At 42.6% G+C, this 15,479-nt stretch overlaps 12 non-coding genes across 12 annotated transcripts; all 12 read right to left on the bottom strand.

The window, feature by feature from the left end:
- Positions 1-234: 234 nt before the first annotated feature.
- On the bottom strand, positions 235-308 carry TRNAI-AAU (transfer RNA isoleucine (anticodon AAU)). The gene has a single exon. It is a non-coding gene; the product is annotated as a tRNA-Ile (tRNA).
- A 1,284-nt stretch (positions 309-1,592) lies between these two features.
- TRNAT-AGU (transfer RNA threonine (anticodon AGU)) lies at positions 1,593-1,666 on the bottom strand. Its single transcript has one exon. It is a non-coding gene; the product is annotated as a tRNA-Thr (tRNA).
- A 671-nt stretch (positions 1,667-2,337) lies between these two features.
- TRNAI-AAU (transfer RNA isoleucine (anticodon AAU)) lies at positions 2,338-2,411 on the bottom strand. Its single transcript has one exon. It is a non-coding gene; the product is annotated as a tRNA-Ile (tRNA).
- Positions 2,412-3,695: 1,284 nt separating this feature from the next.
- Positions 3,696-3,769, bottom strand: TRNAT-AGU (transfer RNA threonine (anticodon AGU)). Its single transcript has one exon. It is a non-coding gene; the product is annotated as a tRNA-Thr (tRNA).
- A 671-nt stretch (positions 3,770-4,440) lies between these two features.
- TRNAI-AAU (transfer RNA isoleucine (anticodon AAU)) lies at positions 4,441-4,514 on the bottom strand. The gene has a single exon. It is a non-coding gene; the product is annotated as a tRNA-Ile (tRNA).
- A 1,284-nt stretch (positions 4,515-5,798) lies between these two features.
- On the bottom strand, positions 5,799-5,872 carry TRNAT-AGU (transfer RNA threonine (anticodon AGU)). Its single transcript has one exon. It is a non-coding gene; the product is annotated as a tRNA-Thr (tRNA).
- Positions 5,873-6,543: 671 nt separating this feature from the next.
- On the bottom strand, positions 6,544-6,617 carry TRNAI-AAU (transfer RNA isoleucine (anticodon AAU)). Its single transcript has one exon. It is a non-coding gene; the product is annotated as a tRNA-Ile (tRNA).
- Positions 6,618-6,933: 316 nt separating this feature from the next.
- Positions 6,934-7,005, bottom strand: TRNAH-GUG (transfer RNA histidin (anticodon GUG)). The gene has a single exon. It is a non-coding gene; the product is annotated as a tRNA-His (tRNA).
- An 896-nt stretch (positions 7,006-7,901) lies between these two features.
- Positions 7,902-7,975, bottom strand: TRNAT-AGU (transfer RNA threonine (anticodon AGU)). The gene has a single exon. It is a non-coding gene; the product is annotated as a tRNA-Thr (tRNA).
- A 671-nt stretch (positions 7,976-8,646) lies between these two features.
- TRNAI-AAU (transfer RNA isoleucine (anticodon AAU)) lies at positions 8,647-8,720 on the bottom strand. The gene has a single exon. It is a non-coding gene; the product is annotated as a tRNA-Ile (tRNA).
- A 3,373-nt stretch (positions 8,721-12,093) lies between these two features.
- Positions 12,094-12,167, bottom strand: TRNAT-AGU (transfer RNA threonine (anticodon AGU)). The gene has a single exon. It is a non-coding gene; the product is annotated as a tRNA-Thr (tRNA).
- Positions 12,168-14,200: 2,033 nt separating this feature from the next.
- Positions 14,201-14,274, bottom strand: TRNAT-AGU (transfer RNA threonine (anticodon AGU)). The gene has a single exon. It is a non-coding gene; the product is annotated as a tRNA-Thr (tRNA).
- Between the last annotated feature and the right edge of the window lie 1,205 nt (positions 14,275-15,479).

Here is a 15,479-nt window from a genome sequence, read left to right as displayed (position 1 = left end):
AAAAGTGCACTTTGAGAGACCCAAGGAGCGGGCTGGTCGTCCAGCCATAGGAGAGGGAGGCTGGGGGCTGTTAGACCACAGTGCCCTTTACATGGTACTAGCAACACTCACCCTTGCACAAACATCAGCCATCAGAGCCCAGTTAATGACCAGAATAAACAAACAACCTATACGTTGTTTTTAAACGTCTTGTACTGTAATGCATGACTTCTCTCTTTTAATTGTGAAAAATACTGGCCGGTACGGGGATCGAACCCGAGACCTTGGCGTTATTAGCACCATGCTCTAACCAACTGAGCTAACCAGCCAAGTCATTCATACAGAAAAGGTATTATTACACAAGGAAATGTTTTTGCATTCCTCAAAAACGATTTCTGCACAATTACACGGGCTACAACATGCAAGAGTACATTAAAAGTAAGCATTGCATGTATTAAAACACTCTGTCCCTTCTGCCCCACAGCTGTGGCATCATAATGAAATGACTTCTCATGATTAAAGCTTTCAATTTCACAAATCAAAGAAAACAAAGTGTTTGGGACAGGTGTTATTGAAAAAATAATAATACTCTGTATATTGCAAATAAAAAATATCTCCCAACTGCCATGACATTGCCACCCACAATGCCGTGACTTGGATTCGAACCGAGGTTGCTGCGGCCACAACGCAGAGTACTAACCACTATACGATCACGGCGAGCTACTTGGGCTACTCAGGCCCATGACGTATGTGACTTTTATAGTGCAAATCAGGTGACACTGTCAGTCATCAGAGTCTTATATGTTGTGTATGTGTTTTGAGGCAGATGCTGCACATTTCACCTCTTTGACTGGGATGTTCACAAACCAACACAGACTGCCCTCCAGTCCTACTCTGCAAGGACCGCTGCCTCCTTTTTACACCTCAAGCGTTATGTTATTCAAACATTGGAAGAGTAGTTTCAAACCTCTTGGTAAGCCATGAAGAACTGGACATGATGTTTCGTATGTGGTGTGATGCACATGACAATACTCCGTAGGAGTCTCCCAGGACAGACACAATATTTCAGAATAGGCCTCCAGAACCTCACGTGAAGTCTCCCTAAGAGAACACAATATCACTGATGTGGCCTCCAAAACTTGGCACAGTACTATCGATACAGCATTTTTAGCTCCACGCAGCACACAGTGTCATTTTCCAAGCTCTCACAATCCATCAGACTCTGTTGCCCTTGCGTTGCCTGTTCTTGAGGCACTGAAGCTTGAACCTCTTCTGCCTCTTCAGTAACAGTGTCAGTAATGCAATGGTACTCAGGTGCTGCCTGTGCTGCACCTGTTGTTTGAAGCTTGCAATACTGCTGCCTAGGTTGTACTTTGAAGAGAGCGAAGCTTAAAAACATCTTTTCACGTCACAAAACCAAACTGATTGGCTTTGAAAATTAAAGATACTGGTGGCTGGTGGTACATTACAATCGCAAGTAAAAACCCGAAACATCTTTAGGTTTTAAGGAGGAGCATTGTATACATGAGGATAATTATGATAGGAGAAATTGTGTTTGCAGACAATGAGTCTTTAATCAAACAAAAAGTCTTGTATGAGGTTGTGTAAAAACAAGGCACTGCTGAGATTCGAACTCAGGATCTCCTGTTTACTAGACAGGCGCTTTAACCACCTAAGCCACAGCGCCTATTTCCACTCACTTAGAACCATTGTACCTTCTGGGTCGGTATCACTGTGAGGCACTCCATACTTTTCTGTCTCTAAATTTTTATCCAGCTACTACCGAGAAGAAAATGGAGAAAGAAAAACCTTAACATGGTATGGAAAAATTACAAAGAGGGTCACGACAAACGTATATCATTAGGTGTACATATCTGTATTCATTTTGCAATATTTACACGGGTGGACGAGGGTGCTATACATACGTTAAACTGAACGAGAGTGTAACGATGTTAAAGATCACTAATACATAGCAGACAATTTAATGATGCCTACATAACCCATGTGCTCTTTCCTTCACCTCTCGTCACCTCTGGACACCCCAACGAGAAGCCGAGAAATCGTCACTTTTGGAGAGAAAGTGTCACCTTTAGTTGATGCGTCCCAGCTTCAAACAAGGCTTCAAAAAGTGCACTTTGAGAGACCCAAGGAGCGGGCTGGTCGTCCAGCCATAGGAGAGGGAGGCTGGGGGCTGTTAGACCACAGTGCCCTTTACATGGTACTAGCAACACTCACCCTTGCACAAACATCAGCCATCAGAGCCCAGTTAATGACCAGAATAAACAAACAACCTATACGTTGTTTTTAAACGTCTTGTACTGTAATGCATGACTTCTCTCTTTTAATTGTGAAAAATACTGGCCGGTACGGGGATCGAACCCGAGACCTTGGCGTTATTAGCACCATGCTCTAACCAACTGAGCTAACCAGCCAAGTCATTCATACAGAAAAGGTATTATTACACAAGGAAATGTTTTTGCATTCCTCAAAAACGATTTCTGCACAATTACACGGGCTACAACATGCAAGAGTACATTAAAAGTAAGCATTGCATGTATTAAAACACTCTGTCCTTTCTGCCCCACAGCTGTGGCATCATAATGAAATTACTTCTCATGATTAAAGCTGGCAATTTCACAAATCAAAGAAAACAAAGTGTTTGGGACAGGTGTTATTGAAAAAATAATAATACTCTGTATATTGCAAATAAAAAATATCTCCCAACTGCCATGACATTGCCACCCACAATGCCGTGACTTGGATTCGAACCGAGGTTGCTGCGGCCACAACGCAGAGTACTAACCACTATACGATCACGGCGAGCTACTTGGGCTACTCAGTCCCATGACGTATGTGACTTTTATAGTGCAAATCAGGTGACACTGTCAGTCATCAGAGTCTTATATGTTGTGTATGTGTTTTGAGGCAGATGCTGCACATTTCACCTCTTTGACTGGGATGTTCACAAACCAACGCAGACTGCCCTCCAGTCCTACTCTGCTAGGACCGCTCCCTCCTTTTTACACCTCAAGCGTTATGTTATTCAAACATTGGAAGAGTAGTATCAAACCTCTTGGTAAGCCATGAAGAACTGGACATGACGTTTTGTATGTGGTGTGATGCACATGACAATACTCCGCAGGAGTCTCCCAGGACAGACACAATATTTCAAAATAGGCCTCCAGAACCTCACGTGAAGTCTCCCTAAGAGAACACAATATCACTGATGTGGCCTCCAAAACTTGGCGCAGTACTATGGATACAGCATTTTTAGCTCCACGCAGCACGCAGTGTCATTTTCCAAGCTCTCACAATCCATCAGACTCTGCTGCCCTTGCGTTGCCTGTTCTTGAGGCACTGAAGCTTGAACCTCTTCTGCCTCTTCAGTAACAGTGTCAGTAATGCAATGGTACTCAGGTGCTGCCTGTGCTGCACCTGTTGTTTGAAGCTTGCATCACTGCTGCCTAGGTTGTACTTTGAAGCGAGCGAAGCTTAAAAACATCTTTTCACGTCACAAAACCAAACTTATTGGCTTTGAAAATTAAAGATACTGGTGGCTGGTGGTACATTACAATGGCAGGTAAAAACCCGAAACATCTTTAGGTTTTAAGGAGGAGCATTGTGTACATGAGGATAATTATAATAGGAGAAACTGTGTTTGCAGACAATGAGTCTTTAATCAAACAAAAAGTCTTGTATGAGGTTGTGTAAAAACAAGGCACTGCTGAGATTCGAACTCAGGATCTCCTGTTTACTAGACAGGCGCTTTAACCACCTAAGCCACAGCGCCTATTTCCACTCACTTAGAACCATTGTACCTTCTGGGTCGGTATCACTGTGAGGCACTCCATACTTTTCTGTCTCTAAATTTTTATCCAGCTACTACCGACAAGAAAATGGAGAAAGAAAAACCTTAACATGGTATGGAAAAATTACAAAGAGGGTCACGACAAACGTATATCATTAGGTGTACATATCTGTATTCATTTTGCAATATTTACACGGGTGGACGAGGGTGCTATACATACGTTAAACTGAACGAGAGTGTAACGATGTTAAAGATCACTAATACATAGCAGACAATTTAATGATGCCTACATAACCCATGTGCTCTTTCCTTCACCTCTCGTCACCTCTGGACACCCCAACGAGAAGCCGAGAAATCGTCACTTTTGGAGAGAAAGTGTCACCTTTAGTTGATGCGTCCCAGCTTCAAACAAGGCTTCAAAAAGTGCACTTTGAGAGACCCAAGGAGCGGGCTGGTCGTCCAGCCATAGGAGAGGGAGGCTGGGGGCTGTTAGACCACAGTGCCCTTTACATGGTACTAGCAACACTCACCCTTGCACAAACATCAGCCATCAGAGCCCAGTTAATGACCAGAATAAACAAACAACCTATACGTTGTTTTTAAACGTCTTGTACTGTAATGCATGACTTCTCTCTTTTAATTGTGAAAAATACTGGCCGGTACGGGGATCGAACCCGAGACCTTGGCGTTATTAGCACCATGCTCTAACCAACTGAGCTAACCAGCCAAGTCATTCATACAGAAAAGGTATTATTACACAAGGAAATGTTTTTGCATTCCTCAAAAACGATTTCTGCACAATTACACGGGCTACAACATGCAAGAGTACATTAAAAGTAAGCATTGCATGTATTAAAACACTCTGTCCCTTCTGCCCCACAGCTGTGGCATCATAATGAAATTACTTCTCATGATTAAAGCTGGCAATTTCACAAATCAAAGAAAACAAAGTGTTTGGGACAGGTGTTATTGAAAAAATAATAATACTCTGTATATTGCAAATAAAAAATATCTCCCAACTGCCATGACATTGCCACCCACAATGCCGTGACTTGGATTCGAACCGAGGTTGCTGCGGCCACAACGCAGAGTACTAACCACTATACGATCACGGCGAGCTACTTGGGCTACTCAGTCCCATGACGTATGTGACTTTTATAGTGCAAATCAGGTGACACTGTCAGTCATCAGAGTCTTATATGTTGTGTATGTGTTTTGAGGCAGATGCTGCACATTTCGCCTCTTTGACTGGGATGTTCACAAACCAACGCAGACTGCCCTCCAGTCCTACTCTGCTAGGACCGCTCCCTCCTTTTTACACCTCAAGCGTTATGTTATTCAAACATTGGAAGAGTAGTATCAAACCTCTTGGTAAGCCATGAAGAACTGGACATGACGTTTTGTATGTGGTGTGATGCACATGACAATACTCCGCAGGAGTCTCCCAGGACAGACACAATATTTCAAAATAGGCCTCCAGAACCTCACGTGAAGTCTCCCTAAGAGAACACAATATCACTGATGTGGCCTCCAAAACTTGGCGCAGTACTATGGATACAGCATTTTTAGCTCCACGCAGCACGCAGTGTCATTTTCCAAGCTCTCACAATCCATCAGACTCTGCTGCCCTTGCGTTGCCTGTTCTTGAGGCACTGAAGCTTGAACCTCTTCTGCCTCTTCAGTAACAGTGTCAGTAATGCAATGGTACTCAGGTGCTGCCTGTGCTGCACCTGTTGTTTGAAGCTTGCATCACTGCTGCCTAGGTTGTACTTTGAAGCGAGCGAAGCTTAAAAACATCTTTTCACGTCACAAAACCAAACTTATTGGCTTTGAAAATTAAAGATACTGGTGGCTGGTGGTACATTACAATGGCAGGTAAAAACCCGAAACATCTTTAGGTTTTAAGGAGGAGCATTGTGTACATGAGGATAATTATAATAGGAGAAACTGTGTTTGCAGACAATGAGTCTTTAATCAAACAAAAAGTCTTGTATGAGGTTGTGTAAAAACAAGGCACTGCTGAGATTCGAACTCAGGATCTCCTGTTTACTAGACAGGCGCTTTAACCAACTAAGCCACAGAGCCTATTTTCACTCACTTAGAACCATTGTACCTTCTGTGTCGGTATCACTGTGAGGCACTCCATACTTTTCTGTCTCTAAATTTGTATCCAGCTACTACCGACAAGAAAATGGAGAAAGAAAAACCTGAACATAGTATGGAAAAATTACAAAGAGGGTCACGACAAACGTATATCATTAGGTGTACATATCTGTATTCATTTTGCAATATTTACACGGGTGGACGAGGGTGCTATACATACGTTAAACTAAACGAGAGTGTAACGATGTTAAAGATCACTAATACATAGCAGAAAATTTAATGATGCCTACATAACCCATGTGCTCTTTCCTTCACCTCTCGTCACCTCTGGACACCCCAACGAGAAGCCGAGAAATCGTCACTTTTGGAGAGAAAGTGTCACCTTTAGTTGATGCGTCCCAGCTTCAAACAGGGCTTCAAAAAGTGCACTTTGAGAGACCCAAGGAGCGGGCTGGTCGTCCAGCCATAGGAGAGGGAGGCTGGGGGCTGTTTGACCACAGTGCCCTTTACATGGTACTAGCAACACTCACCCTTGCACAAACATCAGCCATCAGAGCCCAGTTAATGAACAGAATAAACAAACAACCTATACATTGTTTTTAAACGTCTTGTACTGTAATGCATGACTTTTCTATTTTAATTGTGAAAAATACTGGCCAGTACGGGGATTGAACCCGCGACCTTGGCATTATTAGCACCATGCTCTAACCAACTGAGCTAACCGGCCAAGTCATTCTTACAGAAAAGGTATTATTACACAAGGAAATGTTTTTGCATTCCTCAAAAACGATTTCTGCACAATTACACGGGCTACAACATGCAAGAGTACATTAAAAGTAAGCATTGCATGTATTAAAACACTCTGTCCCTGCTGCCCCACAGCTGTGGCATCATAATGAAATGACTTCTCATGATTAAAGCTGGCAATTTCACAAATCAAAGAAAACAAAGTGTTTGGGACAGGTGTTATTTAAAAAATAATAATACTCTGTATATTGCAAATAAAAAATATCACCCAAATGCCATGACATTGCCACCCGCAATGCCGTGACTCGGATTCGAACCGAGGTTGCTGCGGCCACAACGCAGAGTACTAACCACTATACGATCACGGCGAGCTACTTGGGCTACTCAGGCCCATGATGTATGTGACTTTTATAGTGCAAATCAGGTGACACTGTCAGTCATGAGAGTCTTATATGTAGTGTATGTGTTTTGAGGCAGATGCTGCACATTTCACCTCTTTGACTGGGATGTTCACAAACCAACACAGACTGCCCTCCAGTCCTACTCTGCTAGGACCGCTCCCTCCTTTTTAAACCTCAAGCGTTATGTTATTCAAACATTGGAAGAGTAGTATCAAACCTCTTGGTAAGCCATGAAGAACTGGACATGATGTTTCGTATGTGGTGTGATGCACATGACAATACTCCGTAGGAGTCTCCCAGGACAGACACAATATTTCAGAATAGGCCTCCAGAACCTCACGTGAAGTCTCCCTAAGAGAACACAATATCACTGATGTGGCCTCCAAAACTTGGCGCAGTACTATGGATACAGCATTTTTAGCTCCACGCAGCACACAGTGTCATTTTCCAAGCTCTCACAATCCATCAGACTCTGCTGCCCTTGCGTTGCCTGTTCTTGAGGCACTGAAGCTTGAACCTCTTCTGCCTCTTCAGTAACAGTGTCAGTAATGCAATGGTACTCAGGTGCTGCCTGTGCTGCACCTGTTGTTTGAAGCTTGCATTACTGCTGCCTAGGTTGTACTTTGAAGCGAGCGAAGCTTAAAAACATCTTTTCACGTCACAAAACCAAACTGATTGGCTTTGAAAATTAAAGATACTGGTGGCTGGTGGTACATTACAATCGCAAGTAAAAACCCGAAACATCTTTAGGTTTTAAGGAGGAGCATTGTGTACATGAGGATAATTATAATAGGAGAAATTGTGTTTGCAGACAATGAGTCTTTAATCAAACAAAAAGTCTTGTATGAGGTTGTGTAAAAGCAAGGCACTGCTGAGATTCGAACTCAGGATCTCCTGTTTACTAGACAGGCGCTTTAACCAACTAAGCCACAGCGCCTATTTCCACTCACTATGAGCCATTGTACCTTCTGTGTCGGTATCACTGTGAGGCACTCCATACTTTTCTGTCTCTGAATTTTTATCCAGCTACTACTGACAAGAAAATGGAGAAAGAAAAACCTTAACATGGTATGGAAAAATTACAAAGAGGGTCACGACAAACGTATATCATTAGGTGTACATATCTGTATTCATTTTGCAATATTTACACGGGTGGACGAGGGTGCTATACATACGTTAAACTGAACGAGAGTGTAACGATGTTAAAGATCACTAATACATAGCAGACAATTTAATGATGCCTACATAACCCATGTGCTCTTTCCTTCACCTCTCGTCACCTCTGGACACCCCAACGAGAAGCCGAGAAATCGTCACTTTTGGAGAGAAAGTGTCACCTTTAGTTGATGCGTCCCAGCTTTAAACAGGGCTTCAAAAAGTGCACTTTGAGAGACCTAAGGAGCGGGCTGGTCGTCCAGCCATAGGAGAGGGAGGCTGGGGGCTGTTTGACCAGAGTGCCCTTTACATGGTACTAGCAACACTCACCTTTGAACAAACATCAGCCATCAGAGCCCAGTTAATGACCAGAATAAACAAACAACCTATACGTTGTTTTTAAACGTCTTGTACAGTAATGCATGACTTTTCTATTTTAATTGTGAAAAATACTGGCCAGTACGGGGATCGAACCCGCGACCTTGGCGTTATTAGCACCACACTCTAACCAACTGAGCTAACCGGCCAAGTTATTCTTACAGAAAAGGTATTATTACACAAGGAAATGTTTTTGCATTCCTCAAAAACGATTTCCGCACAATTACACGGGCTACAACATGCAAGAGTACATTAAAAGTAAGCATTGCATGTATTAAAACACTCTGTCCCTTCTGCCCCACAGCTGTGGCATCATAATGAAATGACTTCTCATGATTAAAGCTGGCAATTTCACAAATCAAAGAAAACAAAGTGTTTGGGACAGGTGTTATTGAAAAAATAATAATACTCTGTATATTGCAAATAAAAAATATCTCCCAACTGCCATGACATTGCCACCCACAATGCCGTGACTTGGATTCGAACCGAGGTTGCTGCGGCCATAACGCAGAGTACTAACCACTATACGATCACGGCGAGCTACTTGGGCTACTCAGGCCCATGATGTATGTGACTTTTATAGTGCAAATCAGGTGACACTGTCAGTCATGAGAGTCTTATATGTAGTGTATGTGTTTTGAGGCAGATGCTGCACATTTCACCTCTTTGACTGGGATGTTCACAAACCAACACAGACTGCCCTCCAGTCCTACTCTGCTAGGACCGCTCCCTCCTTTTTACACCTCAAGCGTTATGTTATTCAAACATTGGAAGAGTAGTATCAAACCTCTTGGTAAGCCATGAAGAACTGGACATGACGTTTCGTATGTGGTGTGATGCACATGACAATACTCCGTAGGAGTCTCCCAGGACAGAAACAATATTTCAGAATAGGCCTCCAGAACCTCACGTGAAGTCTCCCTAAGAGAACACAATATCACTGATGTGGCCTCCAAAACTTGGCACAGTACTATGGATACAGCATTTTTAGCTCCACGCAGCACACAGTGTCATTTTCCAAGCTCCCACAATCCATCAGACTCTGCTGCCCTTGCGTTGCCTGTTCTTGAGGCACTGAAGCTTGAACCTCTTCTGCCTCTTCAGTAACAGTGTCAGTAATGCAATGGTACTCAGGTGCTGCCTGTGCTGCACCTGTTGTTTGAAGCTTGCATTACTGCTGCCTAGGTTGTACTTTGAAGCGAGCGAAGCTTAAAAACATCTTTTCACTTCACAAAACCAAACTGATTGGCTTTGAAAATTAAAGATACTGGTGGCTAGTGGTACATTACAATGGCAGGTAAAAACCCGAAACATCTTTAGGTTTTAAGGAGGAGCATTGTGTACATGAGGATAATTATTATAGGAGAAATTATGAGTCTTTAATCAAACAAAAAGTCTTGTATGAGGTTGTGTAAAAATAAGGCACTGCTGAGATTCCAACTCAGGATCTCCTGTTTACTAAACAGGCGCTTTAACAAACTAAGCCACAGAGCCTATTTCCACTCACATAGAACCATTGTACCTTCTGTGTCGGTATCACTGTGAGGCACTCCATACTTTTCTGTCTCTAAATTTTACTCCAGCTACTATCGACAAGAAAATGGAGAAAGAAAAACCTGAACATGGTATGGAAAAATTACAAAGAGGGTCACGACAAACGTATATCATTAGGTTTACATATCTGTATTCATTTTGCAATATTTACACGGGTGGACGAGTGTGCTATACATACGTTAAACTAAACGAGAGTGTAACGATGTTAAAGATCACTAATACATAGCACACAATTTAATGATGCCTACATAACCCATGTGCTCTTTCCTTCACCTCTCGTCACCTCTGGACACCCCAACGAGAAGCCAAGAAATCGTCAGTTTTGGAGAGAAAGTGTCACCTTTAGTTGATGCGTCCCAGCTTCAAACAGGGCTTCAAAAAGTGCACTTTGAGAGACCTAAGGAGCGGGCTGGTCGTCCAGCCATAGGAGAGGGAGGCTGGGGGCTGTTAGACCACAGTGCCCTTTACATGGTACTAGCAACACTCACCCTTGCACAAACATCAGCCATCAGAGCCCAGTTAATGACCAGAATAAACAAACAACCTATACGTTGTTTTTAAACGTCTTGTACTGTAATGCATGACTTCTCTCTTTTAATTGTGAAAAAAACTGGCCGGTACGGGATCGAACCCTCGACCTTGGCGTTATTAGCACCACGCTCTAACCAACTGAGCTAACTGGCCAAGTCACTCTTACTGACAAGGTATTATAAAACAAGGAAATGTTTTTGCATTCCTCAAAAACGATTTCTGCACAATTACACGGGCTACAACACGCAAGAGTACTTTAAAAGGAAGCATTGCATGTATTAAAACACTCTGTCCCTTCTGCCCCACAGCTGTGGCATCATAATTAAATGACTTCTCATGATTAAAGCTGGCAATTTCACAAATCAAAGAAAAAAAAGTGTTTGGGACAGGTGTTATTTAAAAAATAATAATACTCTATATATTGCAAATAAAAAATATCACCCAACTGCCATGACATTGCCACCCGCAATACTGTGACTTGAATTCGAACCGAGGTTGCTGCGGCCACAACGCAGAGTACTAACCACTATACGATCAGGGCGAGCTACTTGGGCTACTCAGGCCCATGATGTATGTGACTTTTATAGTGCAAATCAGGTGACACTGTCAGTCATGAGAGTCTTATATGTAGTGTATGTGTTTTGAGGCAGATGCTGCACATTTCACCTCTTTGACTGGGATGTTCACAAACCAACACAGACTGCCCTCCAGTCCTACTCTGCAAGGACCGCTCCCTCCTTTTTACACCTCAAGCGTTATGTTATTCAAACATTGGAAGAGTAGTATCAAACCTCTTGGTAAGCCATGAAGAACTGGACATGATGTTTCGTATGTGGTGTGATGCACATGACAATACTCCGTAGGAGTCTCCCAGGACAGACACAATATTTCAGAATAGGCCTCCAGAACCTCACGTGAAGTCTCCCTAAGAGAACACAATATCACTGATGTGGCCTCCAAAACTTGGCACAGTACTATGGATACAGCATTTTTAGCTCCACGCAGCACACAGTGTCATTTTCCAAGCTCTCACAATCCATCAGACTCTGCTGCTCTTGCGTTGCCTGTTCTTGAGGCACTGAAGCTTGAACCTCTTCTGCCTCTTCAGTAACAGTGTCAGTAATGCAATGGTACTCAGGTGCTGCCTGTGCTGAACCTGTTGTTTGAAGCTTGCATTACTGCTGCCTAGGTTGTACTTTGAAGCGAGCAAAGCTTAAAAACATCTTTTCACGTCACAAAACCAAACTTATTGGCTTTGAAAATTGAAGATACTGGTGGCTGGTGGTACATTACAATGGCAGGTAAAAACCCGAAACATCTTTAGGTTTTAAAGAGGAGCAGTGTGTACATGAGGATAATTATAATAGGAGAAATTGTGTTTGCAGACAATGAGTCTTTAATCAAACAAAAAGTCTTGTATGAGGTTGTGTAAAAACAAGGCACTGCTGAGATTTGAACTCAGGATCTCCTGTTTACTAGACAAGCGCTTTAACCAACTAAGCCACAGCACCTATTTCCACTCATATAGAACCAATGTACCTTCTGTGTCGGTATCACTGTGAGGCACTCCATACTTTTCTGTCTCTAAATTTTTATCTAGCTACTACCGACAAGAAAATGGAGAAAGAAAAAACTGAACATGGTATGGAAAAATTACAAAGAGGGACACGACAAACGTATATCATTAGGTGTACATATCTGTATTCATTTTGCAATATTTACACGGGTGGACGAGTGTGCTATACATACGTTAAACTAAACAAGAGTGTAACGATGTTAAAGATCACTAATACATAGCAGACAATTTAATGATGCCTACATAACCCATGTGCTCTTTCCTTCACCTCTCGTCACCTCTGGACACCCCAACGAGAAGCCGAGAAATTGTCACTTTTGGAGAGAAAGTGTCACCTTTAGTAGATGCGTCCCAGCTTCAAACAGGGCTTCAAAAAGTGCATTTTGAGAGACCCAAGGAGCGGGCTGGTCGTCCAGCCATAGGAGAGGGAGGCTGGGGGCTGTTTGACCAGAGTGCCCTTTACATAGTACTAGCAACACTCACCTTTGAACAAACATCAGCCATCAGAGCCCAGTTAATGACCAGAATACACAAACAACCTATACGTTGTTTTTAAACGTCTTGTACTGTAATGCATGACTTTTCTATTTTAATTGTGAAAAATACTGGCCGGTACGGGGATCGAACCCGCGACCTTAGCGTTATTAACACCACGCTCTAACCAACTGAGCTGACTGGCCAAGTCATTCATACAGAAAAGGTATTATTACACAAGGAAATGTTTTTGCTTTCCTCAAAAACGATTTCTGCACAATTACATGGGCTACAACATGCAAAAGTACATTAAAAGTAAGAATTGCATGTATTAAAACACTCTTTCCCTACTGCCTCACAGCTGTGGCATCATAATGAAATGACTTCTCATGATTAAAGCTGGCAATTTCACAAATCAAAGAAAACAAAGTATTTGGGACAGGTGTTATTTAAAAAAATAATAATAATACTCTGTATATTGCAAATAAAAAATATCTCCCAGCTGCCATGACATTGCCACCCGCAATGCTGTGACTCGGATTCGAACCGAGGTTGCTGCGGCCACAACGCAGAGAACTAACCACAATACGATCACGGCGAGCTACTTGGGCTACTCAGGCCCATGATGTATGTGACTTTTATAGTGCAAATCAGGTGACACTGTCAGTCATGAGAGTCTTATATGTAGTGTATGTGTTTTGAGGCAGATGCTGCACATTTCGCCTCTTTGACTGGGATGTTCACAAACCAACACAGACTGCCCTCCAGTCCTACTCTGCAAGGACCGCTCCCTCCTTTTTACACCTCAAGCGTTATGTTATTCAAACATTGGAAGGGTAGTATCAAACCTCTTGGTAAGCCATGAAGAACTGGACATGATGTTTCGTATGTGGTGTGATGCACATGACAATACTCCGTAGGAGTCTCCCAGGACAGACACAATATTTCAGAATAGGCCTCCAGAACCTCACGTGAAGTCTCCCTAAGAGAACACAATATCACTGATGTGGCCTCCAAAACTTGGCACAGTACTATGGATACAGCATTTTTAGCTCCACGCAGCACACAGTGTCATTTTCCAAGCTCTCACAATCCATCAGACTCTGCTGCCCTTGCGTTGCCTGTTCTTGAGGCACTGAAGCTTGAACCTCTTCTGCCTCTTAAGTAACAGTGTCAGTAAAGCAATGGTACTCAGGTGCTGCCTGTGCTGCACCTGTTGTTTGAAGCTTGGTTACTGCAGCCTAGGTTGTACTTTGAAGCGAGCGAAGCTTAAAAACATCTTTTCACGTCACAAAACCAAACTGATTGACTTTGAAAATTAAAGATACTGGTGGCTGGTGGTACATTACAATGGCAGGTAAAAACCCGAAACATCTTTAGGTTTTAAGGAGGAGCATTGTGTACATGAGGATAATTATAATAGGAGAAAAGGTTGTTTGCAGACAATGAGTCTTTAATCAAACAAAAAGTCTTGTATGAGGTTGTGTAAAAACAAGGCACTGCTGAGATTCGAACTCAGGATCTCCTGTTTACTAGACAGGCGCTTTAACCAACTAAGCCACAGCGCCTATTTCCACTCACTAAGGACCATTGTGCCTTCTGTGTCGGTATCACTGTGAGGCACTCCATTCTTTTTTGTCTCTAAATTTTTATCCAGCTACTACCGACAAGAAAATGGAGAAAGAAAAACCTGAACATGGTATGGAAAAATTACAAAGAGGGTCACGACAAACGTATATCATTAGGTGTACATATCTGTATTCATTTTGCAATATTTACACGGGTGGACGAGTGTGCTATACATACGTTAAACTAAACAAGAGTGTAATGATGTTAAAGACCACTAATACATAGCAGACAATTTAATGATGCCTACATAACCCATGTGCTTTTTCCTTCACCTCTCGTCACCTCTGGACACCCCAACGAGAAGCAGAGAAATCGTCACTTTTGGAGAGAAAGTGTCACCTTTAGTTGATGCGTCCCAGCTTCAAACAGGGCTTCAAAAAGTGCATTTTGAGAGACCCAAGGAGCGGGCTGGTCGTCCAGCAATAGGAGAGGGAGGCTGGGGGCTGTTAGACCACAGTGCCCTTTACATGGTACTAGCAACACTCACCTTTGAACAAACATCAGCCATCAGAGCCCAGTTAATGACCAGAATAAACAAACAACCTATACGTTGTTTTTAAACGTCTTGTACTGTAATGCATGACTTTTCTATTTTAATTGTGAAAAATACTGGCCAGCACAGGGATCGAACCCGCGACCTTGGCGTTATTAGCAGTACGCTCTAACCAACTGAGCTAACCGGCCAAGTCATTCATGCAGAAAAGGTATTATTACACAAGGAAATGTTTTTGCATTCCTCAAAAACGATTTCTGCACAATTACACGCGCTACAACATGCAAGAGTATATTAAAAGTACGCATTGCATGTATTAAAACACTCTGTCCCTTCTGCCCCACAGCTGTTTCATCATAATGAAATGACTTCTCATGATTAAAGCTGGCAATTTCACAAATCAAAGAAAACAAAGTGTTTGGGACAGGTGTTATTTAAAAAATAATAATACTCAGTATATTGCAAATAAAAAATATCACCCAACTGCCATGCCATTGCCACCCGCAATGCCGTGACTCGGATTCGAACCAAGGTTGCTGCGGCCACAACGCAGAGTACTAACCACTATACGATCACTGCGAGCTACTTGGGCTACTCAGGCCCATGATGTATGTGACTTTTATAGTGCAAATCAGGTGACACTGTCAGTCA

The sequence above is a fragment of the Lissotriton helveticus genome, chromosome 12 (genome assembly GCF_964261635.1).
Source record: "Lissotriton helveticus chromosome 12, aLisHel1.1, whole genome shotgun sequence".
NCBI lineage: Eukaryota > Metazoa > Chordata > Amphibia > Caudata > Salamandridae > Lissotriton > Lissotriton helveticus.
The sequence above is the reverse complement of the archived record's forward strand: the minus strand, read 5'-3'. Positions and strand labels throughout refer to the sequence as shown.